Source organism: Thermobia domestica, chromosome 12 (genome assembly GCF_964235325.1).
Source record: "Thermobia domestica chromosome 12, izTheDome1.hap1.1, whole genome shotgun sequence".
Classification (NCBI taxonomy): domain Eukaryota; kingdom Metazoa; phylum Arthropoda; class Insecta; order Zygentoma; family Lepismatidae; genus Thermobia; species Thermobia domestica.
In genome coordinates this window covers 75,556,252-75,577,147 of record NC_137465.1, presented here as the reverse complement: position 1 = coordinate 75,577,147, position 20,896 = coordinate 75,556,252, and the positions used below count along the sequence as shown (strand labels likewise).

General features: G+C 30.6%; 1 protein-coding gene across 3 annotated transcripts in view; it reads left to right on the top strand.

The window, feature by feature from the left end:
- The window catches only part of c12.2 (von Willebrand factor A domain-containing protein c12.2), a 1,756,568-nt gene that overhangs the window by 564,622 nt on the left and 1,171,050 nt on the right, over positions 1-20,896 (top strand). The gene's annotated exons all lie outside the window — the stretch shown is intronic.

The following is a 20,896-nucleotide window of genomic DNA, read 5'->3' as shown; positions in this document are numbered from 1 at the left end:
CTGATTGGTAGAGAAATTTCAATTGTAACTTCTTATTGCGATCTTGATATCAGTCTGTGATGAATTACACAAAAATACTCGAAAAGCAGATTGACCATGATAACGACAAGGGTGATTGCCGGCATAATCGTGGAAAGTAAAACTCAAGATCTCAAGACTTCCAAAAGTACATTCCCACCTTGAATTCTCCCTTCTGTGCAGTAGTGGGCAACCCAAAATTCAGGGTCGTTGGATGGTAGCGATTTAGAAAGGTGTTGGACCAAACCACAATTTTGTTACAAATATATCAGTGTGGCAAACTGCAAATAAGAGAATAAAACAAAATGTTAAGAATGACGATATTATTATGGTGAGAGCAATGGATGACGTAAAAAGTTACAAAATGATCTTACATAAACAGTTCAAAAAAGATGAATGGTAAGAAATAGATACCAGAGGAAAGCAATTTCTCTCCTTTAAAAAAAATCTCGTAAAAAAGAAGAAGGTTACATAATGTAAAAGTCTTAATAAAAAATCCTAACAGCACAAAAGCAAACATCCACGCGAAACGGAAAGAGAAACATACACAGAATAAGGGGCACCAGTGGCGTAGCAGACTTGCGGACCTCCATGCAAGATAATGAGATGGGACCCTAGTTGTAAACCCTATTATTATTATTATTATTATTATTATTATTATTATTATTATTATTATTATTATTATTATTATTATTGAAAACTCGTTTCGTTTTCAAAATCTCTGGCTCTGCCTAAGAGCATGTCTGCGTATAATCGTCATGTGTGCACTTTTTGTTAATGAGCGGTCCCAAAGGCCAAAATGGATGGAAATCTCAGAGAGAGAGAGAGATAGAGAGAGGAACATGATAAACTTTCTTATGATATATTCTTATAAAGTTCGAAGCACTTGATTTTTTTTTTTGGAACAGAAAAATTCTGGCGGTTAATAAATAACAGTATATAATATTGTAAATTCGGAAGTAGATTTATTTACATTGCAATTTATAGTGATACAAAATTGTAGTTAGAAGACATTATTGTAAAAAGTAAGTTTTATTTCATCATCCACTGCAAGTCTAGGGGGCCACCTATATCTCGCCCTTGCGAATATCGATATCGAAAATTTAAGATGCGATGTGTGTCAATATCGATATATTGATATATCGCACAGGCCTAGATCCGACAAATGATGTTTAAAATCTGCTGTAATCAACAATCAAAAATAAATATGTTCTTCCATTTCCATACCCAAGGTTGAGTGAGAAGGGGATGAACCTGAACAAAAATTCTAAGCCAAAAGATTTGTTAAAATAAAAGTATTTATACTTCCCCCTTAATAGAAAACTACTATTGTAATTTACCTTTTAGTTCTGTTTCTGATTGACATAAGAAATCAGCGACATTGCACATACTTTACACAGTATAGCGATATACTCTATGATTTTCACAACTAAGCAAACTGGAAAATGAAATTCCTTGATTTTAAAGTGGAATGTTCTACAAAATAATCATAATTCATTGTCCTTATTTCTATCAGAACTTTTGCCACAGACTCACAAGCACGTTTGGGTGAATCGAGTTGTTTGCCCGAGATATATGTGATAGCGTGGTACTGAATGTGCTCAATATTTCAGGGAAGTTTTATGTGCGAAGCTCAAAGGGTTCTGGAAGTACAGCCACTAGAAGGTCACATGGAGGTATATGTTATAGTCTATTTCAGTACATGATGTTATGATCCCTGATGACATTCCAGCTGTCAATGTCTTCAATGGGGAATAAGAACAGTAAGGTGAAACATTTCAGCTTATTAAGTTCCGGAAACAAATCGTGAGTTATCTCTTTCGGTTCAAATTTCAATAAGACAAGGAGATCTTGAACCCCTTCAATGATGTTTAAAGACTTGTTTTTGGTTCAGTGAAGCGAGGAAAGCATCTTTAACTTTGTTTTCAAGTAACCAAAATATATCCTTTGATTACATTTCGATTAATCCCATTAAGTTGGGATATGTGAACAGATTTTCCATTAGTATTACTAATCAGCAACTGTTAAATATCCTACAGCACAGAGAAAATCCAGTCCTCAAATCATCTGATCATGGTGTTTAAAACCAAATCGTAGGCTTCAAAGTATTTTTCACGTAATATTCTTTCGATGCTAAACATGACCAGTGTCGTATTTTGCCGTATCAAGTGCCGTAGTTAGTTCTCTGCCGTGGTAATGTAGGACTCAAATTTTCTGCGTTCTCCAAAACTTTATCATAAACTTGAACGAAGAAGTTTCGACTGAAAGGAATTAATGCTTTGTTACTTCTCCTCGTCTACTCATGACTTCAGCTTCAGCACTGATATTACTTTTCGGTAATTGTTTGGAACAATGTTCTGTCAAGGAAAATCTGAAAATATATACTATTACACACGTACTTGTTATTGCTTTGGTTTTTCCTTTTTCTCGTACTCGTTCGTTCGTGGAATATGCACCATGAGTGACGTTAGGAATAATAAGAAGGTATTTCACCAGCAAAGGGGATCTATAATTTTTTAGTGTTCTCCATTTTTTGGAATTCAGATGCTCTCTAATCAATCTAAACAATGTGCAGGACAGAAGAACAGAAACTTTTGGAGTAAGCAAGAGCTCCGTTCGACTATACTTGACTCTAGGGAGCCGAGAAATCAAGTTTCTTTTTTTCTCGTTCATTTATGTATTTGTTCGTTGTCACTCACTCGATGGACACTAAGCTCAACAGGGTTGGGTGAGGAGCAGAGAAGGACAACGGGGAAACGAAATAATACTGTTTATGTTCCTGTTATTTTACCCTAGTTTATTTGACAGAATGTTATCTCTACAGTGTTTGTATGGTAGTTGAAAGCGGAAGAAAGAAGGAAAAAAGCTATTGGGAGGTAGGGGTGATCGATGAAAAACAAAAGCAGCACACACGGTCTTTGGAAGTAGAATGTTACTTTTATTATTCCATCGTTGTCAATAATTGATTCCACGGAAAAACTGAGAGTGGTTATTCATTACTTGATTTCTATTATTTTTAATACGTCGTGAAATTTTTAATTGATACTTCCCTAAATATTGACCGGGCGGTTCGGACGCCTCTGGTTGTAGATAATGGATGAGAATTCAAAGACCGCATTTTAGCCATCGTAAATGTCGGCTTCAGCGTCGCACAAGCAGCGGTAAGTGTTTGAGTTCCCACAAGGGCCTCAGCGATGGGTAAAGCGATATCGGGAAACTGGAGAATCTGCTAGACGTCCAGGTAGTACGAGAAAACGTGTAACAATACAAGAGCAAGGTAATCAGTAGAGTACATATGTAGGTTCTGCCCCACTTTGCCCCCTTCCACCCCCTAACTACCAAAAAATTATGAACCCGCCACTGACTTTAACACAGAGGGATACCCCAAAGTGCGATTGAATATGCTTTTATGACATTTAAAACCATAAAAACTTACATCTAAAATATTACAATGGAATCCTACACAAAATATATTTATTGCATCTTAATCTCCAGTTTATAAGCTTTCATTTGACACTTGAATCATGAAAATCCGTTAATAATTAGCTTTAAAAACTCAATAAGAATGAATACATACAACTCCGGAACAGGTGATCTGTCACTGATTCATTTGAACGATTCCAGTACCAGCACAGGACCATCCAATCCGATTCTCTTTCCTTCTCCTCATTCCAACATACATATATGCATACACATAGAGTCTTATAGCAGCTGCAACATGTTTTCTTTCTTTTTATAAGCAACTCCGCCAGCATTAACTCCGCCAGCATTAACCCAGATGAAACCTTTGCCGGAGTGTCTGTCTTCGATTTCTTGATTCAAGGTTATTCCTCATGAAAATTTTTGAACGGACAACTTCAACTATGCAAATTAAAAAACTTTCCGTGTTACTTAGCTAGCATGAACGAGAAACTGTTTAAATAAACCCGCCAACGAAACTAATGTTTTACCATGCAGTGTATCCAACCCAATATATTTTTTCGGAACGTTCCAGGATTTTAATTTTTCAAGATATCGCTTTAAAAATTAAGCGGGATGAATTCACCCCATTACTAATAAATATGATAATTGTTAAAAATGAGTTGGCAACACTGGGGAGTCCCACCCCCAAATAACGTTATTATTTAATTCCTCGGTCCCTAATTAACCGATTTCAAAAATTCAAACGGCAAATGAATACTAATAACATAACCAATTTTCTAAAATGCATAAATGGCTGCATAACCCACAGGATACTTTTTCCTTTTTCAATATCTCCACAAAATTTCAACAAATCGAAAAAATAAAAATACTACCATAAGTCAAATAAAATTCTAAGACTTTTTTAAAGAATAACATTTTCCCGAAAACTCAAAAATAAACCCGTAAAAAATCCCGAAATTTTGAACTTGCTATAAAATCGTCAAATAACCGATTTTCAAAATTCAAACGGTAATTGATAGAGAAACCAATTGAAATTTTTTGAATGCATTGTGGGTTGCATACCTCTAAGGATAATATTCCGAATTTGTTATATCTCCGTTGTTTATTAACCGATTTTCAAAATTCAAACGATTTCAATAGACAAATAAATTTCCTATCTATTGAATGTCTTATAAATTGCATAACTCTAAGGATATAATTACAAAAAGCATAAATAAACCCCTTATTTATATATGTATCTTTAAAATTCAAATGACATTGTGTTCTATATATCCAAAGGTCTTAGTTTTTTATAGTCTGATACTATAAAAACACTTAAAATTACAAGTTCGGATATTGATAATGAACACTTATACACTTAAAATTACAAGTTTTATTTTTTGGATTCATTTCTAAAGTAAAACTGATGTATTTTATAACCATTATCTAAATCTTTCAAACCTTCATACTTAACAAGCAGCTTATACTTTTTCAAATCTTTCAATACTTGCTCAGTTTCATCATTATATCTTTGTGGTAATAACGTCTTATATTTCTCATCTAAATGTACTAAAACTCTTTGACCATAACGCTGTGTTTGAATCAATTTCCATAATGTTATCTCGTACGCTTTACCTTTTTCTAACTCATCTATGCGAAGGAATCTCAATGCTTTAACATCATTTTTCTTATTCAAATAATTAGCCATAGTTTATTTATTATAAGTAAAATGTTCGTTTTATGAGAAATTCATAAAACCAATCCTCATTTACATACATAAAATTTACATAAAATTTACATACAGAACTCAACAGTTGGATAATTATCTTTTAAACCAGTGTATTTGATTTTTATTCCATCTTTAACGATCTCATCAATCATTTTATCTGATAAGTGTTTTGTAAATCTAGGTGGAAGAAATACCTTAAACTCTTCACATTCAACTAAAATACTCTTCCCAAACTTAGTTTTAATCTTTTCCATTTTCACAATCTTATATTCTGTATTTAATTCTAATTCTCTTAATCCAATAACTTGTTTTTGTTCAAGACTTCCAAGTTTATTTAAAAGCTCAATATGACTCGACATCGTATTTATTATATAGAAAATCAACGAACACTCTTCAATTTTTATCTTCACCAAAAAATATTTAATCATTTTTTATCAATTTTGTTTATGGAAATACATTTAACTATCTAAAACTCTTCTACTACTTTCTCATTCTTAGGATCATATGTAAAGTTCTTTTGCCCAATTAAAATCGCATAACATATTGCATTAGCACCCACAGCTTCTGCAAAGTCTACTACAATCTTTATGTTTGTTCTCTCATTTACCGATACATTCTTCCTCTTACTACAATTAATCACATACATTGGTCTGTTATCTATAAACTCTTTAGGATCATAGTACATTTCGATATTGCCACATGTTATTCTCTTAAATGCAGTATAATCTTCGTACATCTTAAAATAATCCTTGTTAGCAATATCTAAGTTTCTTGATTCTTTTGGAAATACCTCATTCCTTCCATTCTTAAGATAGATATTCTTTACCTTACAATGATCAAACTTACTTGCATCTGCTGTTTGTTTGCCACTTCTATCAGTTTGGAACATTACAATTACAAAATCAGGCATATCAAATTGTCTAGAATTAAATTGAGTAGTAACATCAAACTCCAAGAAAGAACCTACAACAGTCTTTTGAACACATTGATAAGTATGGAATGAGAACATGATTTTAGGTTCTTTAAGAATATTCAACTTTAACTTGTTTTCATAATTAGATTCGTATTCAACAATAGGCATTCTTATCTCCATACTTTTTATTGTTATTTTTCCATCATGAGGAGCTGCTGCACCTGCTCCTGATCCAGTCCATTTATACAAGACATCGTTATTGTTGTTAGCTTTTGTAAATGTTATTCTCAATCCGCCTTTCCACATAACCTCTTTATAATCACTTAAAAAGCCAGGAATTAATCTTAATGGATATAAAACACTAAAGTCCTTTCTTAGACCAAGTTTATCATCTGTTTCAAATCCTGCTTGTTTTAGATATTCAACTTCTGGTTTGGAAATCTTTAATGTTCCAATAGCTGTAGATGTTATTCCTGGTAGCTCAATCTTATCTATAACAACACCATGCTTTCTAACCTCAATTTGAGAAAAGAAGAATGGTAAGAAGTTATCTACAAGTTTTATAGTATCATTTGCACCAAATGTTCCTCCGACTGATGCACCAACAACTTCAAAAGTCATATGACAATCTGCTTTGTGTGGATGTATAAAGCCATCCCCCACGTCGAAATCAAACTCAATATCTTTGTTAGCTTCATTCAAATTATTAAATGTTCTTGTGTTAGCTTTAAAGCTTTGTAACTCGTAACTCTCAACACTATCCATTTATTATAAAGAAAATCTTGAAACAACGCTTTTATGGGATATACCCATAAAAGAATCATACATAATAACAATTAAAAACTTATAATCCCCATCCCAACTTAACCTTAGCATTCATAGCAGTACCAACCCCAAAAGCAGCTAATCGTTCACCAATTGACGCATCACTACTAAATGCTCTTTTCCATGCTTTACTTTCTAGTTCCTTATCTGCAATATGTCTTGACTCTGTATCTTTATTATCTCTGTAGTATATATCGTGTTCTTTACAAGCCTCATCTAATGGGTTAATACCTTCATCACCTCTCTCTAACCTTTCTTGAAGCTTCGTAAAAGGCCCGCAAAATCTAAAACCTGGAATATGTAACTCTGGTATCCCTTTCATGTTTAAAATCTTATTCATTAGTCCTTTCCCAAGCTTCTTATCATTCCAGAATCGTGGTGGTAATGTATTTAAGATCTTAATCAAATAACCTATACCTTTTGGATCATTAGGAATAAATTGTGAAAGCTTATTATTAATCATACTCACTATACCTACTTTCTCATTATAAAAGTTATTATTACCAGCCTTTTCTTCTCCATCTATAACTATTAACCGATCAATTAACTTTCTCACATCATCCATCCATATATATTCTTTAGGTATCTCTGTATATTGTTTAATTCCTTCACCAGTCCTTTTAGGAGTTGGAGGTAAAGATGGTTTAATATAATTATCCCAAATAGGCTTGATAATATTAATGTACTTAGAACCTCTATTAGATGCTACTTTTTTATCTCGATTATATTTTTGGAAGGCAGCATCTGATTCTATTATTATTTCCTTGTAGTGTTCAAAATCATCATCATCATAATCTTCAATGTTTTTATTAGTATTCATCGTTAACAATTCCCATAGACCTTCTGTTCCCTTATAAGTTTTACCATTAATTATCAAATCATCACCATTCACTTTAACTTCAGAATTTCGTATCTTATTTATTATTTTTCCATCTTCTACAGTTCTTATTCCAAACACACTATCATTTCTTTTACTATAATATTTCGTTGCAATCTTACCAAATGATTGTGCTGTTGTTAAAGGCTCTACTCCTTCAACTTTGTCTTTAATTTGTTTTCTCATTTGTTTTATTTCTCCTGTTATAGGCGTATCACTACTACTTGGGGAACTATCATAAGTTATCTTTTTAGGTGTTTCTAGTAGACTAGGATCTATTGAAACTGTCTTATGTACAACTGGAACAAGTTCAGTTATTAGATTTTTATTTTGTTCTGCTACTTCTTTGATCTCACTTCCCAAGTTTTGAATAGCATCAATTACAGGTTGCTCTTGTGTTTTAAATTTATCATATATACCTGCTCTTTCTTTCTTCCAAGATTTGAAGCCCTTTATCAAGAACTCCTTTAACTTGATATTCTTATTAATATCTTTCTCATCCATTTATTATATAGAAAACGAACAAACGTCAATAAACGTCAAAGAACAGAAATAAACGTTAATAAACGTCAAAGAACATAAATAAACGTCAATAAACGTCAAAGAACATAAATAAACGTCAATAAACATCAAACGTTCAAGAAGTGTTTTATCTTGTTCCTATACTTACCATTGTTTACCTTCCTTGTCATATCAATTACTATAAAACCATAATCATCTTGCCAACATTTTGAACATATCTTTTTAAATTTATCATAAGACATATCTCCTCCAACAAACTCATTATACACATGTTTAAGATTAGTATCATCTTGTCTGAATATGCATAGGAAGTTAACGTTATCTCTTATAAGCTGTTTAGGTACTTTTGAATATGTTTGTGCAAGATAGAAACAGTCTAAATGTCTATGCCTACCTCTTGTAAAGTAATTTCTAACAGTATCTTGATTTTCCAAAATGTAATCGTCAAACACTACTACAGAGTATTTTTCACATTCATCAATAGGTACAATAGAATCATTACCGCTTAAGAACGTTGCTATTTGTTTCTTAAACTTTAGTTCTGCCTTTTCAAATCGATCTTTTAACTGCTCATACTTTGGCTGATTCATGCTTTTAGAATATATATAGAAGTAATTATTGTTTAACCAACCTGGCTGTAATAAAAAATTAAATAACAAAAACGTCTTACCACACCCCGATGAACCTACGATAAGACAACGAATATCATCAGGTATAAGCTCTCCATTTCTTTTCTTAACTGTTGTTTCTTTTATCATCTCTTTTACATCCCAATTAATAGTTTTCTTACTCATTTATTATAGAGAAAATCGACTCTTTTATGATCTTATATCTTTAAGTTGTTCTCTGATCTTAAGCAACGTATCTTTTATATATTCGTTATCCATTTCACCATTTAATGTTATTATCATCTCTAACTGTTCTTTAAATGAGTTAATACAAGTGACAATGGTTTTATATTCGTCTTTTCTTTTGCTTATGTTTAACTTAGAAGACAAACCTGTTATTATAGCACTTCCAGTTGCAAGAGACGTTGTTAATATTGAGTAAATTGTTACAGGTATAAAAATATTAATAAATCCAGTTGTTGCAGAAAGTATGACTGATAACGTGATCAAAGTGTAGTATGCATATTTAACAATTCGTAGTTTTCTCTTTTTCTTCTTTAAACTGTATTCTAACTTTTGAATAACATCTTCTATTAACTTGATTACTTTCTCTCTTGGAATATCTCTAGGTAAATCAAACTCATTCATTTATTATATAATAAATGGCTAAGGTATTTAAGTTAACGAGTGATACTTCTGTTTTAAAGAAGAAACTCCATTACGAATTAGACAACAGTAGCAACTATTTAAGTATAGGACTAGTTGGGTTTTACAGTACATATCTGACACCAAACATAACAACAGAAAAAAACAGTTTCTCATATGGTAATAGACAAGTTTTTATACCGGAAGGGCAATATAATTTAAAATCACTTAATGAATATTTAAAATCTCAATCTATCAACATAACATTATCAGAAGATCATTTAAGAAATAGAGTTAAAATTGAAACTGATAGTAATGATGTTACAATTGGGAGTATAGGCACTGTCCTCGGGTTTAATGTTTTTGAAGTTTTAGAGAAGAACAAAACACATATTGGAAGTAAGTTGCCAAAGTTTCATCCGTTTGATACTATAAATGTTCACTGTAATATAGCAGATGGCATGTTTGTTAAAGATACAGAATACACACATAGAGAAACAGGGATCATAGCATCATTTAAAACAGATGCCGAGTTTAAACATAGCATCATTTACGAGCCTACTTATCCATTATTTTTCCCTATATCCAAAGACAAGGTTGACAATTTTGAGATAAGGATAAAAGATGAGAATGATTCCTTAATTGATTTTGGTGGAGCAACAACAACTGTATTTTTACAAACTAAGATTTTCTCTTAAATAAATAGGAAGATGTGTTCTATTAAAGGTTGTATGTTTAGTGTTCCTTATAACGAACTAAAGGATTTAAATATTGATCATGTATTACAAAGAAACAACTTAACGATAAATCTAAGAAAATTAAAGAAGGTAAAGGAATGGATTTAACTTTAACTACTGCACAAATGAAAAAGATTAAGAAAGAGCATATGGGTGGTTTTATCTTTACAATTCCAGCCATTTTAGCAGCTTTAGGAGCAGTTGGCTCATTAGCAAGTGGTGCAGCAGCGATTACTAAAACTGTACTGGATGCTAAGAAGAATAAACAAGAACTTGAAGAACAAAAAAGACACAATATGGCTATGGAAGAAAAGCAAGGGGCAGGTAAACCAAAGAAGTCAAAAAACTAAAACCATTGACCAACTTCGATATAGAGAGGTTGGTTAAAGAATTAAAGATAAAACAATTTAGAGGTGTATTTATGAGTGATGAACTTCCACAAAAACCCTATATAAATGAATGTGGTGTAGTTAACTTTGATAAATCAGAAAACATTGGTACTCATTGGATATGCTATTGGAAAGATAACAACATAAAGTACGTGTTCGATTCTTATGGTGGTGTTCCTCCTAAGCAGCTAGTACAATATCTTGGTACCAAAAACTTATTTTACAATGACGAACGAATACAAGACTTTAATTCAGTTATATGTGGTCATCTTTGTGTTAAGGTTTTAAATCTTCTAAATCAAGGGTATTCTTTTAGTGATGTTATGTATATGATTAAAAATGATTAAATATTATTAAGTTTAAGTACTTTTATGGTTTATATTCATAAAAGTTTTGTTTTAAGATAAATATGGAAGCTATACACAATAGATTTTTAGATTATTTTGAGAAGCATGAGGATGAACTAGATGTACTAGATAGATATAATTTTTATGAGTATTTTAAGTATGTTAGCGAGATAGACTTAAAAGATAAAAAAATGTATATGATGTTATTGATTTTTGGAGAATGTTAATACCTAAATTATTGTATACGGAAGAAGAGTTGGTAAAGTTACGTCCAATAATTACCTTAAAGGATATGTTGAAAAATTATAGTTCTAGACCATTAAAATGCAGTAGTTGTGGTAGTAAGTCATTAACAAAAGGTAGGGGTACATACATTTGTGATGATTGTTCTGTAGCAAATGGTTTTGTTTACAGTACTTGTGAAGGAATGAGAGCTTGTGTAAGAAAACCATGGTATGATACTATAAAAAGATTTAAGTTACAATTATCTCGTTTACAAGCTTTACAGTATAGAATTATATCTGAGGAGGTGTTCAAGGTTTTAAATGATGAATTTAGAGATATATCAAAAGATTTAATATCAACAAAAGATGTTTTAAAAGTATTAAAGAAAAACAAATACACAAAATATTATGATGATGTTTATTTAATACACTATCACCTTACCGATCAAAAACCATTAAACTTACGACAGATGGAAGAAACACTTATAGACGACTTCGAAAACTTATACAAAACCTTTAAAGAACTGTATCCAAAAAGAGTATTGTTTATTAACTTGAAATGTGTATTATATTATGTGTTGAAAAAGCACGATGTTCATGTTGATATTGATTTTAAACATTCATCTAAACAAATAGAGATGTTAAAGAAATGTTTTGAAAAATTAGGATGGACATTTTCTGTATAATAAATGAGTATGGATATATTTGGTAATGTTAAAGATAGAAAAGATAATGTTGATATTAGTGAAGAAAAATTAAAATTGTTGGAGAATTTAAATGATGTTGTTAGCGTAAGTGAACTTAGATCAATAGAAGCTCAATTAGAGAACGATAGAAAACGATTTGAAGATGCATTAGAAACGTTACAAGACACATACGTCAAGAAAGAAGATTTTCAAAAGGTTAGGATGGATACTACTAAATTGATTATGCAGAAAGAAACTGTACCTCTACTATATCGATTAAGAGCTAAAAACGTTAAGGAGCCAATCTTTAGAATATTTAATCTTTCTAATGGTTACAAATTTCTCTATAATGGGAAAATAATGCACATGGATTTAAGTTTGGATAAATACTTTATAGAGATATATTTGAATGATACTTTGATTGAAAATATACCTTTTAACTTTAACAAGAACGATATAATTACGATTAAACCAACTAAAAATTCAGCTATGGAAGAAGGTCAATTATTGTTTGTTGTAATGTACATAGAAAGAGAGCTTTCCTAAAGACGTATAATTTTTAGGTAATGATAAATTTAAAAATTTTTTTTGTTGATTTTCTATACAATAAATAATGATGATGTATTGTGTTAAGTGTAAGAAATTGACAGATACGGGGAAAGATACCATTAGAATTGAACAAACAAAGAATGGAAGATATCTAAAGAAAGGTATTTGTTCTGTATGTGGTGTTACTAAAACTCAATTCGTTAAAAAGCCCGATTGACTAGAAGAAGGTAAAGGTGTTAGAGAAGACATTATAGAAGAAATTCATAAACCATCTAGAAAAAACTTTGACAGATTAAGCGTAGTTATAAAAGGTATCGATGATCTTTGGCAAGCTGATCTTGTTGAAATGGATAGTGGAGTATTAAAAGATGTTTCTAAATTAAATAAAGGTTATAAGTATTTGCTAACGATTATAGATGTGTTTTCAAAATATGCATTTGCTGTTCCTGTTAAAGATAAGAGTGGGAAGAATGTTACAGAAGCATTCGAATCCATATTAAAAACGAGAAAACCTAGTAACTTACAAACTGATCAAGGAAAAGAGTTTTATAATAAAGAATTTAAGAAGTTAATGGATGAAAATAAGATTAATCATTACTCAACCTATAGTGGTAAGAAAGCTTCTGTTGTTCAGAAATTTAATCGAACACTTAAACAGAACATGTGGAAAAGGTTCACAACACAAGGGAATTACAAATGGATAGAGATATTACCAACACTAGTTAAAGAGTATAATCATCAAATTCATAGAACAATTGGTTTAAAACCTATAGAAGTCAATAAGAAGAATGAGCGAACAATATTGGAAAAAGTGTATCAAAAAGAATATAGGCGTGTTAAACCCAAATACAAATTAGGTGATCATGTTCGTATAAGTAAGTCGAAAGGGTTATTTGAGAAAGGATATACACCTAATTGGTCAACAGAAGTATTTGTTATTAGTGAAGTTATTCCATCCAATCCACCTACCTATAGAATTAAAGATTTAGAAGAAGAGGATGTGCAAGGTAGATTTTATGAACCAGAACTATTAAAGACGAAACATAAAGATGAATACTTGGTAGAAAAGGTGTTAAGAAGGAAAGGTGATAAAGTATATGTTAAATGGCTAGGTTTTGATGATTCGCACAATAGTTGGATAGATAAAAGTAATGTTTTAGTGTAAATATAAATGTTTGTCTTTTATGGTTATTATTCCATAAAAGCTAATCAAAAATGAAATAAATAATTATTTTTAAATAATAAATATGAGTACTATGGATAATTCGTATAGTTTAAATGATATTTGCTATGAACAGATTAAAGATGATTACTGGTACGGTCTGTTTGGTGATTTTAAGTTGATTATAGATAAAAAAAACTGGTTACTTCAATGCTACTAAACTGTGTCAAGATGGTCGGAAAAGATTTGATAATTGGTTAAGGAACAAAGAATCGCAAGAGTTGATAAGATACTACGATCAAAAAATAACCGACTCCTCATATACGAGGAATCGCTCTAAGTATCTAGTAAAAGGTGGAGGAGATACAGAAACAAATGTTATTATTTCCGGAACATACGTCTATAGGAAAATATTTCTTGCTATTGCTTTTTGGATTTCACAAGATTTTTATGACAGGTGTTATGATATTATAGAAGACTATTTCTCTAAAGACTTTAAACAATATAAGGATAACAACGATCAATTTCAAACAAGACTACAAGAAATAGAACAAATGAATGAATTACGTATAAACAATGAGAAACAAGAAAAGGAAATAAATCATCTTAAAACAATCGCAGCACCATATACTGATGATGTTTCAAAAGATAATTGTCTAATCATATATAAGAAGAACAAACCTAATGATCCTTTCCCTTATTATGCTATCAGATGTCAAAAGAGAAGTCTATATAAGCCTCTTAATGAAGCAGAAGAAAAATATCCGAATCATGTAATAATATATGAAAAGTTTAGAGATCCTAACAGTATTAAGTTATTCAATCTAATGCAACAAGAACTAGATATTCGTAAAGGTAAGGGTAATGAGTTTTGGACGCCACTATCAGAAAAAGAATTGATTAAAGAAATTGATTGTTTATATGATAGGTTATTATCTGATAATTAATGTTAATATTAAATAATTAAAGTTACAACTTTTATGATATAATAATCATAAAAGATAATTAAGGCTACAACTTTTATGATATAATAATCATAAAAGTTAATTAGTTAAACATTAAACAAACCATCTGCTGTAACATCGAATGCTAAATTCAATATACTACCTAAATCAGGATTATTACGGTATTTTCTTATTATAACTCTCCAATCTACATAATGTCTAAATAAATATATAAACTCTACAGAGAGGTGTTGAAAAATTGAAATGTTATGCCAATGAACTTTGTCTTTGAACTCTGCAATAAATCCTTCTGTTAAATTTTGAAATATTGAAATTATTTCCCAATCTACTTTGTCAGCGTAATCTCTTATAAGGTTTTCTGATAAATGTTGAGTTCCAGATAAGCGTCCCCAAGAAACTTTATCTGCATGTTTTCGTATAAAGGCTTCAGAGAGTTTGCTTCCATAAGATATAGCATCAAAATCAACTTTATCTATAAACTCATTAATAAATTCTTCAGATAGCTTTTGATTATACGATACTTCTTTCCAATCAACTCTATCTGCAAATTCTCTTATAAAGTCTTCTGATAAGTCTTGGCTTCCTGAAATAATCTCCCAATCAACTTTATCAGCTAATTCTCTTATAAACTCTTCCGATAACTTTTTCCATAAACATATTTCGCTCAAATTAACTTTCTGCAGATATTTGCGTATGAAATCTTCTGTAATGTGATCATAGTTATATTCCTCCTCATAATCATCATAACCTATAGATAACCATTGTTCATTAGTCAGTGAATCTAATATCTCATCTGACAAATTCATAACATTTGCATAGATAATGTTTTGTATAAGAAATGAGTTGTTTTCTTTAGTGGCTTTCTTGAACAAATGATCTAACATACCTATGGAGATGCTAAAATTTATTTTGTCTTCATCATTATAACCACCAATATCTAAATATTTACATACACAATCAAATACAGGTTTGTAAGATAATATTTCCTTAGCAGTAGTCATATTCGTTTTTTATTCTTAGATTTTAAATTTATTTCATTTTTGTCGGTTTTCTATATAATAAATATGGAGAAAGAATTTGATTTATTACATGATAGACTTAAACTTATTCATCATGATCTTAAACTCTTAGCAGCACTACTAGAGAAGCAAATAATGTTAAAGGAAAAAGAATTATTAATAATGCAACAAAAAACATCTGATTTGAATAGTGATGATGAATATAAATATGGTAGTGATGATTATGATGATGATGATGATGAGTAAGTTTACAAAAATGTTTTAATTTTTAATATGTGTATATGTAACTTTGATGGGTTATTCCCATGAAAGTTTTAGACTAACACGCAGTTTAAACATATGTAGGCACATGCAGATGTTTGAACGATGTGTTAAAAAAAATGGATGAAAATGAAGTAAAAAATTTTGGTGTAGGTAAGAATTGAAGAGTATAAAGATTTTCTATATATTAAATAAGATGAGTTATTATAATAGATTTACTGTAGTAGAGTTAAGGCGACAATGTAAAGAAAAGGGAATCAAAAGATATTCTCGATTAAGAAAAGCAGAACTAATAAACCTTCTTAAACAATATGACGATGAACAAAGCAGAAGACAGATTAGAGATATATTCCCATTTAAAGAAGAAGTAATTGAAGAACCGAAACCAGCACGTATACCTATAAAAGTAGAATTAGAAGAAACAGCATTCAAGAAGCGCTTACAAACCGTTAAAGTTGAAAACACAGGAGGATATAAAGACCCAATAAAATTTTTAGATACAAGTGGAAGAGTTGCTATTAACAAAATCAAAGAGGAATTAAAATTTCATCCAGTTAAAGTAAACCTTGTTCTCATTTGTGATTATATTAAAGATAAAGAAATACAAGAACGCAATTTCAAAACATCAAACGAGAGAATATTAGAATCAACTGACTTAAGTGAATATATATCTTATGCCAAACAAAAACTTAGAAGAGAAATGGAAGAATTTCAAGGCCGAGGATCAGGATGGACGTTACATCAAATTAAACACCTAGAAATCAGATTAAATAAGTATGTACCATTAAGAGCTTCTTCCTATATTGAACTTCCAAAGCAGATTAAAGATAAGAAAGCAGTAATGAATATTCAAAATAAAGATAATAAATGTTTCTTATATTCTATTGCAAGTTATTTAAAACCTATTGATAGAACCGTTTCAAAAAATCCTCAAAGACCCTCTCATTATAAACAACTTGTTAATGAATTACAAAAGAAATATTGTGATGGTATTGAGTTTCCTGTACAGTTAAAAGATATAGTTAAGTTTGAAAAAAGAAGTAATATCTCCATCAATGTTTACAGCTATGACAAGAACTATAATGTATATCCACTTCAAATCACAAAAAATAAGCAGGAAACTCATATCAATTTATTATATGTAAAAGATGAAAAAAACAGTCATTTTTGTTGGATAAAAGACTTATCACGATTAATAAGAAGTCAAGTGACAAAACATGAGGAAAAACTATACTTTTGTGATAGATGTTTAACAAGACACTTTAGAAATGAGAAGCAGTTGCAAAAACACGAATTAGATTGTAAAGAGCATGAGGCTGTTAGAATAGAACTTCCAAAACCATACGACAATCAAATAGAATTTAAAAACTATAATCGATCTTTGAGAGTTCCATTTACGATAATAGCTGACTTTGAATGTATCTTATGTAAGTTAAAAATAGAGCATAATTGTAGTAAAACAGTAAAATATCAAAAGCATGAAACAATGAGTTTTTGTTACTATGTCAAATATTCAAATGGGGACTATAAAGCTCCTGTTAGTTATATAGGTCCGGATGCTGCGAAAGTATTTATTGAAATGTTACAAAAAGAAGCAATAGAAATTATGAAAATATATAAAAGGGTAGTTGATATGATCCCGCTTAGTGAGGAGGAAATAGAAGTTTATAACAGTTCGGATACTTGTCATATATGTGAGAAAAACTTGAATGACTTACCACCAGCTGTTGAGAAAAAAATAAATATACTGAAGAAGAAAATACAGTTCTACAAGGATAAAGATGATATGAGTGAAAAAGTAGAAGAATGGAAGCATGAGTTAAGAAAATGTTTGTATAAGATAAATAAAAATAAAGCAAAGGTAAGAGATCATGATCATTTAACTGGAAAGTTTAGAGGTGCAGCTCACAGTTATTGCAATTTAAACTATAAAAATCCCAACTTTGTTCCTGTATTTCTTCACAACTTAACTGGTTATGATACGCATTTGTTTATTAGGGAGTTAGCTTATGATACACAGAAAATTAAACTGATTGCAAACAATGAGGAAAGGTACATAACATATGAAAAATATGTAAAATTAGGCTCAGAAAAAGATGGAATAAACTTAAGATTTGTTGATTCATTTAGATTTATGCCAAAGAGTTTAGCAGAGTTAACAAAGAATTTAAAGCCAGAACAATTTCGAGAAACATTGAAGTTTTTTCCAATTGATAAGCTTGATCTAGTTACTACAAAAGGCGATTATCCATATGACTTTTATGATTCATTTGAAAAATTGAAAGAACCTGTTCCATTATCTCCAGACAAATTTACAAACAAATTAACAGGAGAAAAAATAAGTCCTGAACGCCATAAGCTTCATGTACGAGTTTGTAAAGAATTCGATCTGAAAATAGGGGAAGATTTAATTGAACATTATAACAAAACAGATGTCCTTCAATTAACAGATATATTTGAAAACTTTAGAGATGTGTGTTTAAAGCATATGGATTAGATCCTGCTTGGTATTATACAGCACCAGGTCTATCGTGGGACGCAATGTTAAAGATGACTAAAATTAACTTAGAAATGTTGACTGATTATGATAAAATACTAATGTTAGAAAAGGGTATACGAGGAGGAATCTCACAATGCAGTAAAAGATATGTAAAAGCTAACAACAAATATATGCAAGATTATAATAAAGATGAGTGTTAAACATACCTAGCATATCTAGACGCAAACAACTTATATGGATGGGCTATGAGTCAATACATGCCTTATAAAGATTTTAAGTGGGTTAAACCTTACATAGATATAATGAACATTCCGGATGACTCAGAAACTGGTTACATATTAGAAGTAGATTTAGAATATCCAAAGCATTTACATAACAAGCATTCTGATTTACCATTAGCTCCAGAGAATATGTGTCCACCAGAATCTAAACAATCAAAACTACTAACGACACTTTATAATAAGGAAAGATATGTAATTCACTATAGGAACTTAAAACTATATATGTCACTTGGAATGAGATTAAAGAAAGTGCATAGAATATTAGAATTCAAACAATCAGACTGGTTAAAGAAATACATTGATTTAAATACAAATATGAGAACGCAAGCTAAAAACAAGTTTGAAGAAGATTTTTATAAGCTCATGAATAACTCGGTATTTGGAAAAACAATGGAAAATATTAGAAAGAGGCAGCCCATACAATTAGAATGTGATCCTAAGAGGGTAGAAGCATTAATTGCAAAACCTAATTTTGATTACAGAACAATATTTAGTGAGAACTTGTGTGCTATACATATGAAAAAAGAGCGATTAACGTTTAATAAGCCAATATATGTTGGTATGAGTGTGTTAGAGCTATCCAAGCTATTAATGTATGATTTTCACTATAACACGATGAAGCCGAAATATGGAAACAATATAGATTTATGTTATATGGATACCGATAGCTTTATATATGAGATTGAGACTGAAGACTTTTATAAAGATATAGCAGAAATAGTTGACCAGTTTGATACGAGTGAATACAAGGAAAATAATATATATGGGCTGCCACTAATAAACAAAAAAGCAATAGGTAAGATGAAAGATGAGAATAAAGGTAAGATAATGACAGAGTTTATTGGATTGAGATCAAAGATGTATGCTTATAGAGTAGAAAATAAAGAAGAGAAAAAGGCTAAAGGAGTAACTAAAGCTGTAATATCAAAGGAGTTGCAGTTTGATGGTTATAAAGAAAGTTTATTTAAAAATGTTAAAACGTATAAAGACATAAACCTCATTAGAAGTTATAAGCATGATATATATAGTATAACCGTTCATAAGCTAGCATTAGATTCTTCAGATGATAAAAGATATATACTACGAGATGGTGTAAATACGCTAGCTTGGGGGCATTATAAGATAGAAGAGGAGTAGATGTAATTATATGTAGTGTAGTTTTAGTTATAAGCTTTAGATGTAAGTTTTTATGGTTTTAAATGTCATAAAAGCATATTCAATCTCACTTTGGGGTATCCCTCTGTGTTAAAGTGTAATGGTTAGTGGCGGGTTCATAATTTTTTGGTAGTTAGGGGTGGAAGGGGGGGCGAAGTGGGACAGAACCTACATATGTACTCTACTACTGAATTCTCCCTTCTGTGCAGTAGTGGGCAACCCAAAATTCAGGGTCGTTGGATGGTAGCGATTTAGAAAGGTGTTGGACCAAACCACAATTTTGTTACAAATATATCAGTGTGGCAAACTGCAAATAAGAGAATAAAACAAAATGTTAAGAATGACGATATTATTATGGTGAGAGCAATGGATGACGTAAAAAGTTACAAAATGATCTTACATAAACAGTTCAAAAAAGATGAATGGTAAGAAATAGATACCAGAGGAAAGCAATTTCTCTCCTTTAAAAAAAATCTCGTAAAAAAGAAGAAGGTTACATAATGTAAAAGTCTTAATAAAAAATCCTAACAGCACAAAAGCAAACATCCACGCGAAACGGAAAGAGAAACATACACAGAATAAGGGACACCAGTGGCGTAGCAGACTTGCGGACCTCCATGCAAGATAATGAGATGGGACCCTAGTTGTAAACCCTATTATTATTATTATTATTATTATTATTATTATTATTATTATTATTATTATTATTATTATTATTATTATTATTATTGAAAACTCGTTTCGTTTTCAAAATCTCTGGCTCTGCCTAAGAGCATGTCTGCGTATAATCGTCATGTGTGCACTTTTTGTTAATGAGCGGTCCCAAAGGCCAAAATGGATGGAAATCTCAGAGAGAGAGAGAGAGAGAGATAGAGAGAGGAACATGATAAACTTTCTTATGATATATTCTTATAAAGTTCGAAGCACTTGATTTTTTTTTTTTTGGAACAGAAAAATTCTGGCGGTTAAGAAATAACGTATATAATATTGTAAATTCGGAAGTAGATTTATTTACATTGCAATTTATAGTGATACAAAATTGTAGTTAGAAGACATTATTGTAAAAAGTAAGTTTTATTTCA